Raw genomic sequence first — 16,618 nt, forward strand, 5'->3', positions numbered from 1 at the left:
CAGGGTCTCTCTATGTAGTCCTGGAACTGGAATTGTAGATCAGGGTGGCCATGAACTCAGAGATCTCATGCCTGTGTCCTGAGTACGAGGATTAAAGGCATGCTCCACCATGCCCAGCTGAACCTACTACTGTTGTTGAACCGACAAACTGGATTCTAAGCGCTAAAGTTTTATAAGTATTGATTCGGGGTGCTCTCAGAAAAGCCTCTGCAGTGAACAGCACTCCATGTGGACATGCGCAGCTGATCAATACAGAAGAGTGTCTGCAGGGTGCTCAGAACAGACCTGAACAGAACTGAATCAATACTGCCAAATACCCGAATCAATCAAGAAACATTTGGAATCAAGGAATAGAAAAACGTTAAGAAGCCAGGCATATGCCTCTAATCCCAGCACTCAAGAGGCAGGTAGATCTTTGTGAGGTATAGGTATAGCTATAGGGAGTTCTAGAACAGACAAATCAACATAGAGACTGTGCATTAAAAAAATCACCAACAAACACACACACACACACACACACCATGTGTTGTGGTGCATGTCTTTAATCTGATCTATAGAGCAAGTTCCAGGACAGGCAAAAGTACACAAAGAAACCCTGCCTTGAAAAGCTAAAATAGTGCCAGGCAGTGGTGGCGCACACCTTTAATCCCAGCACTTGGGAGGCAGAGGCAGGTGGATTTCTGAGTTCGAGGCCAGCCTGGTCTACAGAGTGAGTTCCAGGACAGCCAGCCAGAGCTACACAGAGAAACCCTGTCTCCAAAAAAAAAAAAAAAAAAAAAAAAAAAAAAAGGTATAAATAAATAAATGGCAAATAAAATAAAGATTTTAAGAACCAGAGGATGAGGAGGAGTGCTGAGAAACAGTATCTTCTGGACAGGGCACACCTGTAGCTGTAGAGTGAAAAATTATAAAGGCCTTTTTATGAAATATGTGTAAATTCTTTCGCCTTAGACCTTGGGCAGAAAAGCACCTGCCAGCAGGTTTGGGTCCATCTAATTAGTTACAGAGGAGGGGGAGTTACAGGACAAAGGCCTGTTAAGAACATCCCAGAAACTGGCCAAGAGAGGAACTACACCCTGCCCCATGGTACGGCCTACTAGTGTTCAAAAAAAAAAAAAAAAAAAAAAAAAAGTAAAACAACCAATCACCCCGCCCATATATAAGCGCTAGACTACTGAGCCACGAGGTCAGTCCCTCTATCCCCTATGTGAGATATGGGGATACGGGCTGGCCCAGAGCTCTGATTTAATAAACCACCTCATGTGCTTTACAGCAAGACGGTCTCTTGTGTGTCCTTTGGGTGCGTGCTATCCTGTGACTTAAGTGGACCCCCTTTCTGGGGAGTCCCGGACCTTTCATAGCTACATGCTGATCCTGCACAGGATTCAGCCTGCTAACATTTTATTATGCTCAGAGGAGGGGGCTCGTGAGGGCTCCTCCCCTCCCCCTCACCAAGGGGCTACAGGCTGTAAAGGGTTCTGGGAGGCAGTGAGTAAGTGACACCTCCCCCACACACACACATGCCTTTGCAAGCAACCATAACTAAGTCAGTGGGAAGAGGAGAGTAAGGGCAAAGGCGAGGTGAAAAAGACTGCCTTGGCAAATCCCCCCTCCCCCCACCCCGCCCCCAATAGTCTCTCTTCATATCCTGGCTATCCTGTAACTCATGTAGATCAGGCTGGCCTTGAACTGATAAAGATCTGCCAGCCTCTACCTCTGGAGGGGTGGTATTAAAGGCATGCACCACACACCCAGCTCTTCCCTACCTTTCTATTACCATGACAAAACACCATGAAAAAGGCAACTCATAAATGAAAGCATTTAAACTGGGCTCACAGTATCAGAGGGTTATTTAGGCTATGACTACCATGGTGGGGAACACGGCAGCAGGCAGCCAGCCGCAGCACTGGGCTGATGTAGGCTGAGAGCTTACATCTGACCTGCAAGCAGGAGGCAGAGAATGAGAACTAACTGGGAATGGTGTGGGCTTTTGAAACTTCAAAGCCCACCCCACAGTGTTCTGAGCAAGAAGGTAGATGATGTGTAGTTAGTATAACAAAAGTTATATTTCATTATGCTGAGGGTCATCAAACAAGGTTCTAAATTCTTAACTATGTTCCAACCCTATCGCCCTAAGGCAGCTCACCTTCGTGACAAATCTTACTTAGCTGAGGGTCAGGTCTAATCTCGAACAGAAATCTGATTCAAGGGTCAGGTTCCTGAGAGAGATTATCCAGCCACATGACAGATCAAGGTGTCATCTCTCCAGATGTGCAGGGAAAAGCATTGCTCTTGGTCTCTGCTTATATACTGTGCAGTGGGCGTCATGGGGTTCAAGGACTGTGCCTTGTTATCCTGAGTGAGTAATGTCACTGGGTTCTCGTTATCAGATGCAGCCTTGGGTGCAGTGGAGATCCTGACTGAGCTATTTTTACCTGTCTAAAGGGCATTTTTACTATGCTCATTACACTCAGTGACCCACCTCTTACAACAAGGCCACACCTCCTAAACCTTCCCAAACTGTTCTACCAAATGGGGACCAAGTATTTAAGCATATGAGCCTATGGGACATTCTCAAACACTACAATGACCAAGCATCCAATATTTAAAATGAATGAAATTGCCAAAGTTTAAAAAAAAAAAAAAAACCTTCACAAACAAAGTCTAAGCTAGCCACAGAAGTACTCCCAAGTGCTTGGGAAGCTGAGGCAGGACATGTTTGTGGACAACCTGGGCTACACAGACAGAACTCACCTCATAGAAAGGCTCATGAGGCCCCTAGTCAATAAGGAGCAATTGGCTATTGAGGCTCCTAAGGAGAAGGATGGTTTTTCTCTAGTGATGTGGATACTGTTAGGTTGCCCATGCTCCAGTGAATGGCCCTCACACCCATGCATGTGGGCAATACCACCTGCACTTAGTACTGCTACATCATTTCAGAACAAAGAAAACAACCAAGCAGAGTTTGGAGGGATGTGCTAAAGGGCTCTAGAGAAATTAGAGGAAGTGGGTGTGGCCTGGCCTGGATTAAAGGCAGGGGGAATCTCTGAGGCCAGTCTGGTCTAAATAAACTGGTCTAAATATTGAGTCTCAGGCCAACACAGCTACACAATGAGACTCTGTCCAAAAAAAAAAAAAAAAAAAAAAAAAAAAAAGATATTTAAGGGCTGGCACTATGGCTTAGTTGGTAAGGTGCTTACTTGGAATATAAGAAGTCCCAGGTTCTATTCCCAGCACCAGATAAATAGGGTGTGATGACAGTGCTTGTTACCTGACACTGGAGCCTTGGATGCCAGGCTGGACTAGACTATAAGATCCCATCTCAAAACACAGAAAGCAGGCTGAGGATGGAGCTGAGTGCCACAGTGCTTCCTAACATGCGTGAGGGTCAGCCTCCAACCCCAAATAATGTAAATAAATAAAAAACGTAAAAGGTCTGGAGCTTGGGATAACACGGAAGAATGGTGGACTCTTGAGAAGTCCAGCCATACCACTCCTGGGAGTCCAAACCAATGCACAGACACACGTCATACCACAAGAGCTTGGCTGTGAGATGAGCCGAGGTGCCCAAGCTCAGGGGAAGGAGTGGTATGTGTATGTGCACACAGGACTTCTAGCACTTGCAAGGCTGAAGCAGGCTGCAGCTCACCATCAAGTGGCTCAGTCCATCTCAGAAGAGCTATCTATCTATCTATGCTTCTCTTATCTATGGCCCCTGCTGTTTTTTGAGACAGGGTCTCACATCATGGCCCAGGTTGAACTCTTGGCATTGTTCCTGTCTCAGTGGCCCTGCCTCAGCAGTTTTGTCTTCAAGGCAGAAACATTCCTTCTTTTGTAGGTGTATGACAGGGGGATGGGAGAGGTACTGTCTGCCTCTGGCTTAACTGTCTTTCTGGAAAGTGCGTCACAGGCTTTATGATCCACCAGTTTTAAGTGGCTGCTAGGGGTTTTGTGGATTCAGATTGTGAAACTATTTTCACTGATTTCAGGACATTTTAATCTTCCCCAAGCTCTATGTCTACCAAGTATTTACTCCCTTGCTACCTCCTGTAACCACGACTCTATTTTCTGTCTCGAGGAACTAGCCTGTTCTTCCAAGTGGATTCAGGTGGCTTCTGTGCCTGGCTTCTCTGTCTGTCTTTCTATTACGTTTTTTGGTAGATTGTTGTTGTTTGTTTGCTTTTACAGTTTTAAAAAGGCTTTCACTTTTCACTGCACACGATACTATGTTCTGGAGGGCATTAGACGTTGATTACATCCCCTCCCCCCCGCCCCCCACATTAGTGCTCATGCCTCCAAACTTGTATTGGCTTGTTTTTCATGCCTCACACACATTCTGGACTTATGTCTCTGTATAAACTCTAGGACTACGGCTGGCACTGGGCTTGAGCTGGCAGAGCTCTGCCTAGCACACAGGAGCCCCGGGTTCCATCTTCAGTACCCCATAAAGCAGATGTGGTTGGTGCTGGGTCATCCCAGCACTGAGAAAGTAAAGGCAAAAAGATCAGAAGTTTAAGGCTAGGCTCCTCTAGGTTTCAGGCCTGCCTGGGCAGCATGGGACCCTGTCTCAAAACTCCCAATTGCTGTTCACAGAAACCCCAGGCAGGCCTTGGCCTATGCTTACTTTTGCCAATCCCCATTTGCCTGTCCTGAAGCCTTGTCCCCTTCCTTTTGCTGTGTGTAGGTGCAGTGTCTTACTGTAACCCAGCTCCACAGAGCACTAAACACATCGGTTTGGCCAAGCTGGGTGGGGCCCAGGTCACAGTATGGCAAAGAGCACACCTGTCTCCTTTGCAGAGTGACTCTTGGTGACTAAAGCAAAGGTGGGGGTGTAAGGTGACACAGGGAGATGGCACACCCAGGAAGAGGAACCTTAGGTCAAACAAACAGGGAGTATAAATGCTTCTCAAAGAAATTACAAGGGGACAGAATGACACAGTAGCTGAGGGTCCTGGGATTGCCTTGGGGAGGGGACATTTCCTTGGAAGCCTAAAGGAGGCAGGAAGTGAGATGCAGAGATGCCCGAGGGACAAACAGTGGTCTGAGAGTGCTGACAGGATCCGGCTGACCAGGCGGAGGATTAGCAAGGCTCGGTGGGGCTGGACTAGAAAATAAAGTAGGGGCTGCAATGGCTCAGCAGTAAGGTGCTTGCTGTCTGTCAAGTGTTAAAGACAAAGAGAACCAAGACTTGAAAGTTGTCCTCCCAACACACACACACACACACACACACACTCCCCCTCATGCACATCTCAAGTTTTTAAGGTTAGATGTGATACCACACACCTTTTAATCTCAAAAGTTGGAAGGCAGAGGCAGGTGGATCTCTGTAAGAAGTTTGAGGCCAGCCTGGTCTACATAGCAAGCTCCAGAAAAACCAGAGCCACTTAATAGAGATCCTGTCTCACAACAATAAAAAACAACAAAAATAAATAGGGACCTGACACAATTAAAGGGACTTAACCAGGCAGTGGTGGAGCACACCTTTATTCTTAGCACTTGGAAGGCAGAAACAGGTGGCCTTTGAGTTAAGAGGCCAGCCTGGTCTGCAGAAGGTGTTCCAGACAGCCAGGGCTACACAGAGAAACCCTGTCTTTGAAAAAATATACACTTGTGTCTGTAGTAAACAAGTACTGATATTTTCTGAGTGGATATTTTCTGACCAATACATTTGACGCATTTCCAACATTTCTGGCATCAGTGCTGGAGCACAGGCCTGCACCATCACACGCCACTGGGTTTTGAGCAGGCTCCTTCTATGGGGGGAGTCAAATGGACAAGAGTGAGGCAGCAGGTAATACGGGTGCCTGGACAGCTGATGAAACAGCACAGCAATCAAAACTAACAGGAGTCTGGGTTGAACAGACAGGAGAATTCCCCACTGGGGCCACCTGGTCTGTCATTCACAGCACTGAACAGGAGACCCTGTCTCAAACAAGGTGAAGGTTAGAACCTACACCTCACTCACACCTGGAGCTACGTCCTCTAACACCTACACCCACAAATGGTGCACACAGAGCACAGAAATGAGTATAGTAAAACCCTGCTCGCCCTGGGACAGAGGCTCACTTGGTCAAGGGCTTGCCTGGCATACGATATGGAGTCCTAAGCTCTGTCCTCAGCATCACACAGCAAGTGCTGGTTGCATGCTTGTCATGTTAGCACCTAGGAGACACAGTCAGGAACATCGGGAGTTCAAGGTCACCTTCAGATATGATGAGGCCAACCTGGGACAGGATAGGCTTCAACAGGTCTTTATAAACAGCCTCTTTTATTTCCTTTGTGTGTGTGTGTGTGTGTGTGTGTGTGTGTGTGTGTGTGTGTGTGCTATAGATAGAATCCTGGTGACTAGGTCTCCATCACTGAGCTATAGTGTCTTAGCTTTTTATTTTGTTTAGTAGAAATTCACACCATAGCTGGGGCTGGGGACCCACACCTTTAAGCCCAGTTCTTGGAGGCTGATGTTTAAAGCCAGCCTGGTCTATAGAGTGAGTTCCAAGATAGCCAGAATTGCTTAGTGAGACTCTGTCTAAGACAGATGATTGATAGATAGACAGACAGACAGATAGATGATGGGTAGATGGACAGACAAACAGACAGACAAAGCTGATTGTAAAAGGGCATCAGAGCTGGGCATGGTGCTGTACCTCTAATACCAGCATGCACCAAGCTGAGGCAGAAGAGGCTCAAGTTTCAGGTCAGTGTGAGAAGCAAAGTAAGAATTCTCAAAAAAACAAATAGAAACAAAATTAATGTTTAAAGGACCTAGAACATCCAAAACAATTGAGAAAAAGAACAAAGCGTACTCACAGCGCCTGATTTCAACACTGAGCAGAGCTGCAGTCACAAACAGATGTGGCTTGTGCAGATGTGGGAGCCACTGGGCAGTGCTCCAGCAGCATCCAGAAAGGACCATGCCCATCTGACAAAGGCCTCCAACGCAACAGAAGACTGTACAATGCTTTGCAAAAAAATATAAAAAACAACTCTTCAACTTTACAACTCATACTTTACAATCTATACAAATGCAAGAGACAGCTAGGAAAGCAGATCCAGCAAAGAAGCCTGTCTAGAACGCCCTGAGGGGCTGGAGGCAGGCTCTGCCTACAGTAGTTTCCCTCTACCCCCCAATTAGGGGCTGGAAAGCCGACTCAGCAGGAGGGCACTTGCCTGAAATCCATCAGTGAAAAACTAGGGGTATTTATTTCATGGTAGAACTCCTGCCTAGAATCCCCCAGTGAGGCACTGAGGGTGTGGCTCAGTGGTAGAGCTCCTGACTAGAATCTCCATGGAGAGGGGATAGGGATCTGGTTCAGTGGTAGAGGCCTTTCCTAGTATACATGAGGCCATGAGCAGCACCCCCAGAACTGGGAAAATCAAAATGAAGGTTGGGAAGATGGCTCAGCAGGCAAAGCACTTACATGCAAACTTGAGGACCAAGGTCCAGATTCCCAGTACTAACATAACTCCAGTGTTTGTAGGGAAGAGACAGGAGATCCCCAGAATCTGCTGGCTAGCCAGATTAGCAGATTTAGACAAGCTCTGTTTAAGTGAAAGATTCTTCCACAGTACTTAAGGGAGACACCTGACACCAATCTCTGGCCTCCACACACAAATACCCACACATGCATGCAAACTCACACATACACTTGCATCATACATAAAACCTTTAGGGCCTAGATACTTACAAAGGATATAATATACAAAAACAAACCCAGTAACTTTCAGATAAGGAAACATGGCAAATGCCATGTCTAGCATGAGGCCACAGCCCTCTCCCTGGTAATGTCCTGTGCCATGTCTAGCATGAGGCCACAGCCCTCTCCCTGGTAATGCCCTGCTGGCCCACATCATGAAGTCCTACATGATGCATAAAGTGGACCTAAGTTGTTTCTTACCCAAAATGAAGGAACGCACAGTTAGCTGTGAGAAAAAGCCAGATAAGCCAGGAGAAGTTACTGTTGTTCGTTTTCTATCAAAACCCAAGGTCATGAGAACCTAGGGTGGCCTGCGAGCCTAGAGAGCCGAGAAGGCAAGCAGCTGGACATGCGATGTCAGGAGGGCAAAGGCAGCCATGTGACAGGTGCCTTCCATCAACAGTGACAAGTCTTAACAGAGCCTGTAGTAGGGAGAGGCTAAGGAAGGCAGACATGGGCAGCCTGCCCTACATATTTTTAAATTGCATCTTACTGATTTGTTTCTTTGCTTGGGTGGGATTGCTATGGCCCTTGTCAGAGGACAACTTTCAGGAGTCTGTTCTCTTCCTCCACTCCACGGGAGTCTCAGGGATGAAACTCAGGTCATTAGGCTTGACAACAAGTATCTTTCCCCCACTGAGGCACCTGGCCAGCCCCTCTGTCCTCTCTGTATAACTCTTCTGTAGCCAGGGCTCGCCTTTATTCCTAGCACTCAGGAGACAGATCTCTGAATCTGGAGCCAGCCTGCTCTACACAGGAAAACACTGTCTTTAACAACCAAACTAAATACATTAATAACGCTAATGTGACCTTAAAGCTGAAGAGGTGGTCAGTGGTAGAGCCCTGGGAGCAATCTCCAGTGTCACGAGAGACTTTAAAGTGTGCCGTGATGGCACTTGTCAACAATCCTAGTACTCAGCGGGTGAGGCAGATAGATCAGGAGTCCAGAAATGACAGAGAAAGATCTTGTCCAAAAACCCCCAGGCAAACAGGCTTGTGGGTACATGAAGCCCTGGGTTCCATCCCTAGCACCACATAAACCAGGAACGGTGGTGCATGCCCATCATCCTCTTAGGAGCACTTAGAAGGTAGAGACAGGAAGATTACAAGTTTGTGGCCAGCCTGGATTACATGAAACTATCAACTTTTTTAAAATCCAGGCATAACTGTGGTGGAATAGGCTTGCAATCCCAGTACTTGAGGCTCAAGCAAGTATTTAGAGAGAAAAAAATAAAAGCATCTAGGCCTGGTGCCGTCTGTAACCTTAGCACGGGGAGGTGACAGCAGAAAGCAGAGAAGCACAAGCCTCGCCTCAGCTGTGCATTTAACTTAGTTTGAGGTTAGCATTGTGACATGAGACCTCAAGAAAACTTCAAAAGAAAAAAAAAGTTTAAGACTCAGTTTTCACCACATGCCAGGGCAAACCCCATGTAGGCTGTTCCCTAGAAAACAACTTATACCCAACTCCTTGACAGTCTATGCTAGCCTTGACGGTGTCCCATGGCACTGCCACCAAGGCAAAGGCTACAGAAGCCAGGCTTTCTTCTGCTTGGTTGAGTGGGAAGTCAACATTGCAAAATGATGCCCAAGGGACCTAAAGCACAGAAGACTGAGCTGAGCAGGGCTCCAGACACTGGTCACAGGCTCCCGGTCTTGATCTCCACGTGGCTTCACTGGGAAGCCACAAGGATTTTAGCAACCAGGAAGTTGCCCTCAGCACAATGACACAGGCTGAGTGCCAGCACTGATAGTGCCAGCACCCATATGGCAGCTCACAACTTTCCATACGTAACTCCAGTTCCAAGGGATCCAACACCCTTACACACATACATGCAGTCAAATCACCAATATACATTAAAAATAAATAAAAATAAATTATTAAAACACAAACTAGCTGTGGGTGCAGTGGCTAAGTGCTTGCTACACAATAAATCCAGAGTTTGGATCCCTAGAACCCACATAAATGCTAGGGGGACTTCATAGCCTGCTTCTAATTCCAGCCTAGAAAGACAAGACAATGGATCGATGCCCAGAACAAACTGTCTAGCCAGACTAGCTGTATCAGTGAGCTCAGGGTTTGATTGAGAGGCCCTGTCATGCATACAGGCCTCCACGGGCACTCATGCTCACACATGAAAACATGCATACACACACATATGTACACCACATACATCTGAAAAAAAAAAAAAAAAGGAAAAGGAAAAAGGGAAGTTGGTTTTGCGGGCTTTGTTGTTAGTATAACAACAGTCTTTCCCTTCGTTTGTTTGGGGTTTTGAGACAGAGCTTCTGTAGCTCAGGCTGGCCTCCACTTGTCTGGGTAGAAGAGACTCGCCTCAAACTTCTTCCTCCTCCTGTACCTTTCAGGTGCTGGGGTTACAGGCAGCTTTTCTTCTTGTTTTTGTTTTTTGTTTCATTGTTTTCTGAGACAAGGTCTGATTCTGTACCCCAAACTGACCTTGAAATATGGTTAATCCTCCAGCCTCAGCACTCCTCTCAAATGCTGGGATTATAGGAGTGAGCTCCCACATTCAGCTTGGGAAACTAGCAGTCAAACCACATAAGCAGAGTGCTCAGCGTGGTCTATCGTGAAGACAAGGGATCAAGCCTAGGACAGCAGGCAAACTGCACTAAGAAAGGCCCCTACAGGACAGACTCCAGCGGTGGCCCACACGAAGCGGGATGGGCAGGGTCTATTACTGGTTCCCACTCTGACCCATGTATCCCAGGCTATGCCAAATCTGCATGGGGCAATTAGCTAGCCAGGTGTGCACAGGGCACTCTACTTGCTGTTCCCTCTGTATGGATACTGTTCTGTCTCATCAGTCTCCAGTCCAGCTGAGGGGTATCCACATGACAGCGGGTACTAAAACCAATCTCACCTCTGACTCCATACTATCACCAGATTCTCATTCTTCCACAATGTTCTTTGTTTATTTACCTGCCCACCCATTTTTATGTCTAGTTAGGTCCAGGTCCCTGTCAAGTCTCCAGCACCTGGTCCATTAGGCCCAATTTAAGGCTTCACAGTGAAGACACACACCTGACAACCTAAAAGGAACCTGGCCTTCATGACAAATGTCATCTCCTCCCTCTCCAGTCTGTTTCCCAACCTGTAACTGAGGACAGTATCAAAGCAACTCTCTCTCAAGGACTTGGTGGGACTCAGCTGGTGGACTGGTTCACTTGCCTAGCAGGCAGCAAGCCCTGGGTTCCATCCCACAAGGAATAAACCAGAATGATGGTACACATCTGGAATTCCAACACACAGATACAGAAAGACTGGGAGTTTAAGGTCATCCTTAGCTACTTAGGAAATTCCAGGCTAGCCTGGGCTACATGAGACCCTGTCTCAAAAGAAACAAGAGGAGGTATGAGGAAGGCACTCTCAACAGTCACGAGCACTTACTGTCTTGCAGAGGTTCAAGAGCACTTACTGTTCCAGGGTTCAAGTCCTAGTACCACATGGCAGTTCACAACTGTCTGCAACTCCAGCTCTAGAGTCCAACACCCTCTGGCCTTCAAGGGCACTGCATATCTGTGGTGCACATAAACTAATGCAAGCCTGCACACACGCACGCACGCACACACACAAACACACACAAACACACACACAGAAAAAAAAGCAGATCTTAAAACCTCAACCACACCTGGAAGCAGGAGACTTTGTTAGTGCAGCCTCTGGTTCAGGAGGCATGACAACATCCTCCATTCGCTCAGCTTGCAGAGAGGCCATGTGAGCAGCTCATTACTGACTATATTTTCTCCAAAAACATTGACACTCTAATAAGGGCTAATTACAGCTAGCACTTGGCCCCTCCCCTGTAAATTAGGGTTCAGCAGATGCCCAAGTTTCTCCCAGCAACCAAGGAGCCTGTCATTTCAGCATTTGTATTCAAACCTGGCACAGCCTAGACCAGCTGCAGCTCAGAGCAATTGCAAGTGTGAGAGCAGCGGGTTCCCTTCGGTAACCAGCTCTTACCCCGCCAGCTCTGAAAATGCTCAACTGAGTCCAGGGTGGTGGAACAGGCCTGCCATTGCAGCACTGGGGGAAGGGTGGCCAGGAATCACAAGCTCAGGGCCAGCCTGGGCTACATATAAAAACCACTGTGTATTAAAAACAGAACAAAAGCCAGGTAGTGATGGCAGATCAAACCTTTAATCCTAGCAGTCAGGAGGCAGAGGCAGACTGGTCTCTGAGTTCAAGGCCAGCCTGATCTACAGAGTTCCAGAACAGCCAAGATTACACAGAGAAACCCTGTTTCAAAAAACAAAACAACAACAAAAAACCAACAAAGATACTGGTGAGATGCTCACTGGATAAAGACACCTGCTGCCAAGCCTGATAACCTGAGTTGGATCTATGGGACCCACAAAGGAGAGAAACAACTCCTGCAAGCTGTCCTCTGACCTCCACAGGAACTGGACCACACACAGCCTGCTATCCACACACATATGAACACATGTGCAAATGTGAACACCTGTGCACATAGCCACCTAGGCCTCCTGATCCAGGGGAAATGGGAGCAGGAAACAAGTGAACTACATGGAGAAAATGGCCCACGTGGAGCAGCCCACCCAGGCGTCCAGCTAGAGGGAGGGAGTGTGCCTCCCAGCCACTTTCCTTCCCTGCTCCCTGCTCTTCAGGAGAGAAGAGGCCTGTGTCAAGACCCACAACAATTCTTTTTAAACCTCATCCCACAATCCAGCTTCCTGACACTCTTGGATATACTGTCAGCTCAGAACCTTCACACTGGCTATTTTCATATCCTGGGATGCATTTCCAATCTTCAGGATGCCTTTGCCAACTTCTCCCAGTCTTTTCTCCTCTGACTGTTGTCCTCACTCACTGGCTCTGATGGCTCGCCTATTTCTCACGCTATTAGGGCCGCACCAGTGTCTTAGTCGCTGCTGGGAGGTTATTTGGCTCAAGGCCATATCCCTACACACACACACACACACACACACACACACACAGCCGAGTTGTACTAAGCACTAGAAAACACTGTCCAATGAACACTCACTTGACACACACACACACACACACACACACACACAATTTATTTACTTAGGCAGGGTTCCAGACAGAGCCCACCCAGGCTGGCAATCTTCCTGCCTCAGCTGAGTCCTGGGTTCTGGGCCTGAGGCTGGAACTTTATTCTCTCAGGGAAGCAGGGTCTCACAGAGCGCAAGCGAGCAGAGCTAGCTATGCCACTGAGCAGACCTTGAACTGCTCATCTTTTTATCTCCACTTGGCTTTCCAGGTTTCCATGCTACTGGGGGGCGGGATCCCCACTCATGCTAAGTACTCACCAACTGAGCTACAGCCCTGAGCTCCCTTTTTGTGTTTCTTTAAAAAAAATTTTCCCAAACATTTCATTTATTTACTCTGTTTGGGTCTGTGTCTACACGTGCATGCACCACACAGCTATTGCTTCTCTGCTTCTACCACTGGATTTCAGAAATCAACTCAGGTCATCAGGCTTGCTGGCAAACCCTTTACCTACTGAGCCATTGCCAGCCTGCTTGAAAGTCACACAGAGGTGGGATTCAGCCTCTTGCCAAAGGCCTCTGTGACATGCACCAGGTGACACTATACAGGAGCAGGTCTAACACTCAAGGAACAGTAACCCAACTTCCTACTGAGATTCAGATTCAGAAAGGCAATACATTCACAGGAAGGAGTCTAGCCTCAGCTTTCCAGGCTGGAGCCCCAACTTCCTGGGCTCCTGTCCAAATGGGGGGTGGGGAGGAAGGAAGAAAAATCCCAGCTAGCCTCTCTTTGCCAGCCCCTCCGCTAAATAGCAAAGGTTAGGTAGGAACCAAGCCCTTCTAAGAGCCACAGCTAGTGCACAAAGCTGGCTGGCCAAAGGTCTCAAATGCTAAAGCTTGAGGGCAGTGGTGGCGCACGACTTTAATCACAGCACTTGAGAGGCAGAGGCAGGCGGATTTCTGAGTTCAAGGCCAGCTTGGTCTACACAGAGAAACCCTGTCTTGAAAAACCAAAAAAAAAAAAAAAAAAAAAAAAAGCTAAAGCTTCCAACAGCCCTGGGTAGAAGACCTAGTGAGTTACCCATGAAGTCAGCTCACCCCAGGGTGAGGGTCTCAGTCTTTCTTTTTCCTTCTGGGAGCCTTAGCACATAACAGCAGGCATTATACATACCACTGCCCTGTAGTGCCCAGACTACAATACAGCTCCCGTCTTATAGCAGAGAAACCTGGGGTCTGTTCATCCCCAGGACTACATAACCCCCAGCACGGTGGTGCACACCTGCAATGCCAGAACTCAGACACAGCCATTTCAAAGCCAGCCCAAGAGTCAAACCTTGGCACTCAAGTAAAAAGCCAGAAATCATAACGCACACCTGTCACTCCAGCACTGTGAAGGCCCAGACAGATAGATCCTTGGGGCTTGCTGGCCAGTCAGTCTATACTAATCAACAAGCCCCACGTTCCAGTGAGAGACTATGGCTCCCAAGGAAACATGCCTAAGGCTGCCCTCTGACCTGCACACACTCATATTCAGACATCTGTGCATAGACACACACAGAAACCTGGGGCCTAGAATGTCCAATCAATCCCCTTGACACACAGAGTCAATTATGGAAGACCCATGCTTGGGGCCTCGGGCCTCCATGTCATTATTACTCTCTAGAACCTTGAGGGTACTTTCAGGCTCTGTAGAAATCTGGACTTCATGTGAAACCTGCTACATTTCAAGTCCTTGGCCTCCAGGGCTAGCAATCTGCATGCAAGTCTCAGCAAGGGGCTGGGCCAACTGAGGCATCCTAGAGTACACTAATGTTCTTAGAAAAATCTAAGGCAGCATTGACAGAAAGCAGCCCTAGGTGCTGGGCTGGCCCAAGCCCTTGGCGCACTCTCTCCTCTGCTGCTGGCTAACAGCCAGATGTCCACTGGATGGACAGTCAAGAACAGAGAAAGAGGAAACAGCAGAAGAGTCAGAACAAATTCTTGGTTCTGACTCTGTTTAGTAAAATTCCTAGCAGGAAATAATAGATACTAGGACTGAGTGGGCCCCTCTCAGCAAGGTCTGGCAGCACAGGGACACTGTGGCTTTCTAAAGAAAAAGAACTCAATGCCAGACATAGTGGCGCACACCTGTGATCCCAGCTCTTGGAAAACAAAATCAGAAAACTGCTGCTACAATTCTGGGAGCCAGTATGCGCTACACAGTAAGCTCCAGGTCAGCCTGGACTGCATACATTAGGAGACTGTTTCAAAACAAGCAAACAGGAATGGTGCGGTACACCTTTAATCCTAGCACTCAGAGAGCAGAAGCAAGTGCATCCCTATGTGTTCAAGGCCAGCCTGTCTACAATGTGAGATGTTATTTAAAAAACTAATCAATAGCTGGGCTTGGTGGCATATGCCTTTAATCTCATCACTTGAGAGGTAGAAGCAGATCTCTGAGTTTGAGGCAAGCCTGGTCTACAAAGGGGGTTTCAAGACAGCCAGGGCTCTGTTACACAGAGAAACACTCTCAAAAGACCCAAAAACCAAAACAAACAAACAAACAGGGATATGTATATATACATATACATAAAATTTTTATTCAGTATCTAAAAGCCACAGTCATAGAAAGGTCTCTTTGAGTATGAAGCAACCAAAGAGAACATAAATATCAATAATATCTGTTATCAGTTTGGTGCTGGGAACTGACCCCAAGGTCTTCTTTATGCTAGGCAAGTACTCTGTGCCAGAGCTTCACCCATAGCCCTCTCATGGCTTTTTTTTTTTTTTTTTTTTTTTTTTTTTTGAGACAAGGACTAACAATGGAGCCCAGGTTGACCTCAAACTCAAGAAATCTCCTGCCTCAGACTCCCGAGTTCCTAAGGTCACAGGTACAGCTAATTGTGCCTAAATTTGTTGAACACTCCCAACAACCCAGTCCCTGCAGCCTTGCATCAACTTTTAAGGTTTTTTTGAAACAGGATCTCACTATGTAGCCCTGGCTGCCCTATAACTCTCTATGTAGAGTGAGCTAGCTTCAAATTTAGAGATGTTCCTGCCTCCACAAAAGACTGATAACAACAATAACACACAGCAGAGGGTGTATGTCTGTCTGTGTGTGTGTGTCCCAATGATAGGGTGAGGCAGAGAGAGGTGGATCACTGTAGCTCACTGGCCAGTCAGACAAGCTGATCGGTGAGCTTCATGCTCAGTGAGAGACATGTCTCTAAAATTTAAGATGGAAGGACAATGACATGGCTCAAGGGCCTGCCATCTAAGCCTGATGTCCAGAGTGTGATCCCCGGCACCCACATAAATTTGAAAGTGACTTCCATAAGTGCACGCTGGTTCACACTTGGACACACACACAAACACATGAAGATACTGTCCATAGCAAAGCAAATGTCCTCACTGGGCACACACTGCAGCATCACACATGAAACACTTCCTGGAATGGAGAAGTGCTGCTGTGAGAGGCAGGGGAGGGGACAGGAGTAAATCAACATCCCTCCTTCACTCACTTCCTGGATCCTAGAAACAGCTGCAAGTGGAATTTGCCCACTGGACAGATGGAACAAGCTGAGGCTCCCAGAGCTATCTGGAGAGCATTCCAACTGGGAAGCTTTAGCTCAGAAGCCATCTAGTAGGTTTGGGGATCCTGAGCCAGGAAAAAATCCTACAGAATGTTTCTTCCCAAGTTACCCAACTTCTGTCACTCAGAGAGGATGGACAGGCAGGAGTGCCTGGGTGGTAATGGAGAACAAACTAATGGATGGATTCAAATGGAAGACAAGAGGCAGTCGGCCCAAGAGAGCCAGATAACAAGAGGTTCCCGAAGTTCAGCCAGTCAGATGGTCGAGGCCAACTCAAGTGAATAAGGGGCACAGATGGGCATTTGCACATGAGAGGTCACCTTAGACGGCTAGCCAGACAACGGTGGACTTCAGAGTGGGTCT

General features: G+C 47.4%; 1 protein-coding gene across 11 annotated transcripts in view; it reads right to left on the bottom strand.

The window, feature by feature from the left end:
- The window catches only part of Dnm2 (dynamin 2), an 82,996-nt gene that overhangs the window by 65,460 nt on the left and 918 nt on the right, over window positions 1–16,618 (bottom strand). The gene's annotated exons all lie outside the window — the stretch shown is intronic.

This window comes from Arvicanthis niloticus, chromosome 8, assembly GCF_011762505.2.
Source record: "Arvicanthis niloticus isolate mArvNil1 chromosome 8, mArvNil1.pat.X, whole genome shotgun sequence".
Taxonomy (NCBI): domain Eukaryota; kingdom Metazoa; phylum Chordata; class Mammalia; order Rodentia; family Muridae; genus Arvicanthis; species Arvicanthis niloticus.